This window comes from Ipomoea nil, unplaced genomic scaffold (assembly GCF_001879475.1).
Source record: "Ipomoea nil cultivar Tokyo-kokei standard unplaced genomic scaffold, Asagao_1.1 scaffold3069, whole genome shotgun sequence".
Taxonomy (NCBI): Eukaryota; Viridiplantae; Streptophyta; class Magnoliopsida; order Solanales; family Convolvulaceae; genus Ipomoea; species Ipomoea nil.
In genome coordinates this window covers 433,743-440,195 of record NW_017619497.1, presented here as the reverse complement: position 1 = coordinate 440,195, position 6,453 = coordinate 433,743, and the positions used below count along the sequence as shown (strand labels likewise).

Sequence of the window (6,453 nt, the reverse complement as noted above, 5' to 3'; positions counted from 1 at the left end):
TCAAATTGAAGACAATTCCATGCAGCACTCTCTCCACTATCGCAATTGTCCGCGTCTCATGCAAGGCTTCACGTTACTACACAGTTCTTCCGTGTTTAGCTCACATCCCTTTGCATCCCATTTTTTTCTCTTCTTTTGAGTGTATAAATAGGCAGTAGTGTTTTCTTTGTACATTGCTCATTATTACATAAATAGAAAATTCTTTCTCTTTCTTTGTCCCCACGTTGACTTAATATATATATATATATATATATATTCTTTTATTCCTAATTTCTTTGTCATTTATATTATTTTCTTATTATTTAACTTCTATAATTCTCAATTTTCGATTCTTCGCTTCCGCATTATTCCGCTATATTCCTAACATTCGCAATCTACTAAAGTATAAAGAATTAATCCCCCACACTAAAATTCGAACCTAAGACTACTCGACCACAAGGCCTTGGCTTCTTTTCTTTTGCTGTTGTTTTTCTTCCATTGATAAATCACCCAGCCATTGCCCATATTAGTATTTACTAGTTATTACGGAGTACATTTGATTCGTTAATCTTTTCCATAGAGACGGCTCAAATTAATTCCTATTTCTTTCTTGAGCGTCCATTCTCACTAGAGTATATACTCTCAAATGCGTCATGAGTATGATACAAATGGATATGTTCAAATTAGTCATTGCACATTTAATTAATAAAAAACGTTTAAATTGTACATTAAACTGAACACAAAATGACAATCACAATTCACATCAATGAATTTTTAAAAAAAAAATGCAATTAGATTTCTCAACTAGCCAAATTAGTTCAATTATACCAATTAGCAGGATGATCATTTCTTCAACAAGTTACCTCACCATAGTGGTGCCTACGTGAATTATTAAATTAAACATATTTTACTATCTTTTTAAATTATCTTGACAATTTTTACTCTATTCTCACTTAGGTTGAATCTTCTCATATATACATACTTTTTAAATTAGTTAAGTTGTGAAAATTTTAAGAAATTATTCAAAAATTTCAATTAGCATAATTAATTAACTGAATCATGTTGAAGATTGAAATCCTTCTTCTTCACAATGGTTTCTCGAAAATAGTCTCGTTTCTATTAGTTAGAACTTTAATTGCACAGTACGTGATAATAGAACAAAGGATAGACAAATAGGAACGTGGAATAGAGAGAAAAACACAAAGGGAAATCTTTCATTCATTTCATTCAAATGAACTCTGAACGTATAATGTATATGTATTCCTAAATAATAGGAATTAACTAACCACTAATGCTAAGATAATGACCATCCATTAGACATCATTATACCCCGCTGGAAATTATAATTCCATAATCATGCTTTGTTAAAAACCTTGTTAGAAAAATTATGTGGAAAAAAAAAACTTAGACAAGGAAAAGAGTACATGATGTATGTATAATCATGTGTTATACTGATTGTCTCATTAAAAACCTTAGACTAAGAAAATTAAGTGGGAAAAATATAACTGAGGGAAAATATAGTATTATGAGACGGTGTTATATTCATCTTCCGATCAAAGGTCTGGATTACGGAACCCTATCCTGGTCAGTGAACATGATAATTGATGTAATTAGAGACACATAAAACAACATTGATAATTAAAGCGGCGGCATTCCATACAAAGAGCAGAGCCCAAAATACAAATAAACAAAAACATAAACAGTGGAAAAGCGCATAACGAGTCTGGGTGGTGTAGTTGGTTATCACGCTAGTCTCACACACTAGAGGTCCCCGGTTCGAACCCGGGCTCAGACAAATGAACACACAATGGTTTATTTTATCTCGGATTACTTTACAAATGCATTTTTAACCAACAGCTGGGAAGCCCGTGATCGAATCAATTTAGTGTTGATCATGTAGCCATATAACTAAGGCCTGGCAAATTATGCCGTGCATGTCGTTTTGCATCAAAACGCGCGTCTTACTTAAAAAAAAATCAGTTTCGATTCCCAGCAATAACATTATGTTATTCATTTTTTAGTTCATTCATTTTGGATTTTTAGTTATGAAATTCTGGATGTATATATAGTTATGCAATCCTGGATGTATAGTTATGAAGTTATGGATGTTTAGTTATGCAATTCTGGATTTATAGTTATGAAGTTATGGATGTGTAGTTATGCAATTCTGTGTATAGTTATGAAGTTATGGATGTGTAGTTATGCAATTCTGGATTTATAGTTATAAAATTATGGATGTGTAGTTATGTAATTCTGGATGTATAGTTATGAAATTATGGATGTGTAGTTATGCAATTCTAAATTATTATTTTTTTAAAATAGACGTCAAAACGACATCGTTTTTGCATCCGGATGCACCATGCATGGTGCATACGGATGCACTACAGCATAACGATCCCTAACACCTAACATCTACTATAAATTGAGGTCTTTCTCAAAATAATTTTTAAATTTTAAGTTGAATTCACAGAAATTAAAACTCATGGTGATTGAAAATTTAGAGGTGTCAAAATTGGACATACATATCGCAAAGAGAATAAGGGCGTACCAACTTAGATAATAGTCGAATTTGGGATCTGATCTTGTGATTATCAAGTCAATAATCAAACTAACTTAGCTATGATTGTCTCAAGAGAATCTCAAATTTGTTAATAAGTCCTTAATCCCATGAGAACAAGGATTTAGGTGAGGATGTATGGTCTAATCCACATCATCCAATTAGAAAATTGCACGGTCTGGATTTGGTTCTTAAAATCATGGGATTTGAACTTTTAAAAAGCTCGCAGAAAAATTGCTAAAAAAATAATATACCATCCAAAAAATAACGATCATCAGATCTTACAAAATCAACTGCAACAAATACACCAAACGTTCACACCTAAAGACTTGTTCACACCTGAATAGAAATCTTTGGTTATGGTCCTTAATCCCATGAGAACAAGGCTTTAAGTGAGGATATATGGTCTAATCAAAACACCATCCAATTAAAAAATTGCACGGTCTAGATTTGGTTCCTAAAATCATGGGATTTAGTAAACATTGTGTGAGATGTTATCCAAATGATTTTGTACTAATATTTTGGCACATCAATTTCTTTATAATTTTACACTTAAATAACTTATAAATATTTTTCCATTTAAACTATAAACTAAAATAAATTATCCAAATGCGCACAGTACTCCGCCAAAATGCACAACCTGCGTAACAAAAATCACATATGGTCGTACCTTTGTGGTCAACTATTTACGTCTACTTGAATGAACATTGTGCGCCCACTGCAATTAATTATGACCCATCCGCCCATCAAAGTACCACATTCAAAAAAATAATAAACTCAAACTTTCGCACATGTCAACGGTCACAAACGCACACACCTACGCACCACATACAAAATTAAAATACCAAACGAACTTACCGACGACATCTTCTGCCATGTGCAAATTCTGGATGACTGACTTTGATTGTGGCTCTTCACACACAATTTTTTTTTTTAAATCTTAGTATTAAAAACTAGAATTATTTCTTACCATGGATAGGTTTCCTTAAAATATGAAAAAGATTCTATTTCATTTATAATCAAATTCAAACAACATAATTAAATTACAATCTCACCCTTTTGTATTAATTTTTCCTAATATAATTTCTATGTTAATCTCAATCCTATAATTCCTAATATATATATATATATATATATATATATATATATATATATATATATATATATATATATATATATGTAGTTATACCTCCTGCAGTTACCGTTAAAACTTGTTCATGACACCTCGCCGTCTAACAAAAAAAAAAATGATAGAATAAATCTTTATGTATCTCATTTTTCTTTGTCAGTTTACGCGATGATAAGTTTGATTTTACAACACACTTTTTATTTTTTCCTTTTGTTTTTGTTTTTCTTACATTGATAATTCACTTGATGGTTGTTCATTTTTACTTTTTTAGTATTTACTATAGGAAAATGATTTTTACCTCTCTTGAATTTATCTTATTATAGTTTTCTTTTTTATATGACTTTATTTTATTCATTGAGTGTTCATTAATTTACTAACACCATCACTAATTAAAAAAGAAATATAATTAATAATCAAATATTAAAAAGTTCAATCAGATGATGCTCCTTAAGAAGAAAAATTATAAGAAAAATATAAGAGTATATAGCATTATTCTTTATTATATACTACTAATTTTTTACGCGCTTTGCGCGAATGTGATAATGCCCAATAATTATTTTTAAATAAGTATTTCAAAGTATATCAATGCAATATTATATAAGAGATGTTCATGCATAGGTAAATAAATGTTGAATTTGTTTATTTAAATCAGTAATTTAAAGTATATAAATGCAAGATAATATATGAGAGATTGATTATAATTGTCACTAAAATAAATGTTTGCAACTTGTAATAATGCTAGTCTAAATACTTAGTCTAAAAGCGATAGTCTAAATAAATACTACTTTTGATTTAAATTTCTCTAATTCTCTTTTAGTAGCACTATCATTTTCTTCAATTTATTGGTAGTGTGTCATGTACAATTGGGTTACTGGTGGTAGCATAGAGGGATCGTGCAATGAGATTATAGTGTAGGAAGCTTTAGATTTGCGTTGCTGTGTATATGATTGTGAACTTAGTTGTACTATGAACTCTTTATCTTACAAGCACCTATTGATATTTGGTAGTGATAGTTTTTCCCTACATGTTTTATGTGTTGTGAGATGTATATCGTAGGTTATCATGTGAAAGTATTGAATAAAATATTAATATTTATTATATTTGTATAAAATACTTCGTAAATAAATATATATAACATATTTTGTATTATAACTTTGATATTTAATTACAAGATAATGTAAAAAGAAGAAAATGGACAATGTAGTGAATATAATAAATTAATAAATTTGAATGTAATGAATCTTTGAATTGTAAAAAATAGAGATAATATAACTAATGAAATTATATATCTTCTTAAATTTTTTATAATGAACAATTTTTTTTTTTAAATAAAGGCATTATAGACATATAATTCTAAATTAATTAAATGCATATGTATTATTTTTTGTTTAGCTACTAATTTATTTAATTTAATAAGAGTAATAAAGTGGCGTACATACTTTTCATCAACAATAATGAAATCATTGATTTTTTAAATTTCCATTCGTTGTTGAGACAAATTATTTTGAGAGTTTGTCAATGAAATTGCTACAATTGCTGTCAATTGATAATAAATAATTCAAAATATATGGTCACAATAGATATTGTTATAATGATATAGTAAAAATTAAGTTAACTTACAAATTTCTTTAGAAGTTTTCATATTGATAATATTCTGATGTGTAAACTTATTCAATTGGGGCCAGTGGGATGTCAACATTGTCAATTCTTTGAAAAATGGTCGTACCGTTTTAGAGTCCAGGTGTAATTGTATTTATAATCGACAATTTTGTAGTTAGGTCGCATAGGTCTGACAATGATGTAAGAACAATTTTGTCCTGATAAAAAAAAATAATAGTATAATATTTGTAAAGTAATGTACAATTGTACCATTATAAAAATACATACAAAAAAAATATTAATACCATAATGACCTAAATTATTTCAATAATCCAAAAACATAATTGAAATATTAAGGTTTGTTCCAAATAATCAAAGGAAGATTAATTAAACGAAAAAAAAAAAAAAAAAAAAAACTTAACCTAAATTTGTTTTTTTTTTTTTTTAAAATGCAAGAAAATCAAATGATTTTTAAAGTTCATGATTTATAATCTTTGATGCTCAACTTTGAATTCTATGTATTTAGTAGGGCTAATTATTTGACCAAAATTTATGTTAAATTATATATATATATATATATATATATATATATATATATATATATATATATATATATATATATATATATATATATATATATATATATATATATATATATATATATATATATATATATAATACGTTTTAACATATTCGTAGTATATGTTTAACAATTATGCCAACTCTAATTGGGATGTGGTCCGAATCTAAGACCTTTTTATAGAAATTAATGAGTAAGTTAAGAATAATAAATAGTTAACGGAATATTCCGTTACTAAAGTTTATACTAACGGAATTTAAGGTTATTTAAGGGAAGAAAATAATATAATAGAGGGTAAATAATAAAAATCATTAAATAATACTAAAATCAAAATAATATGAACCATTTATTTTAAGAAACAATTATACCAACATTTTTTTATTCTAGTTAAGGGCCTAACATTATTGGCTCTTATTAAATTTGTATTTGTATGTAGATGTGTACTTCTTTAAATTTTCATAAAGTTTGAAGTTTCATTATTATTTTCAAATATATCAAAACTTAAAATTAAGGTCCATTTTAAAATGTGTGTTTTTATTTATTTGTTTAACAAAAAATAAAAATAAAAACACAAACAAATATGTCTAGTTTTTGTCCGTAAAAAGACTA

General features: G+C 27.4%; 1 non-coding gene across 1 annotated transcript; it reads left to right on the top strand.

Annotated features, from left to right (window-relative positions):
- Positions 1 to 1,700: 1,700 nt before the first annotated feature.
- Positions 1,701 to 1,774, top strand: TRNAV-CAC. The gene has a single exon. It is a non-coding gene; the product is annotated as a tRNA-Val (tRNA).
- Positions 1,775 to 6,453: the final 4,679 nt, after the last annotated feature.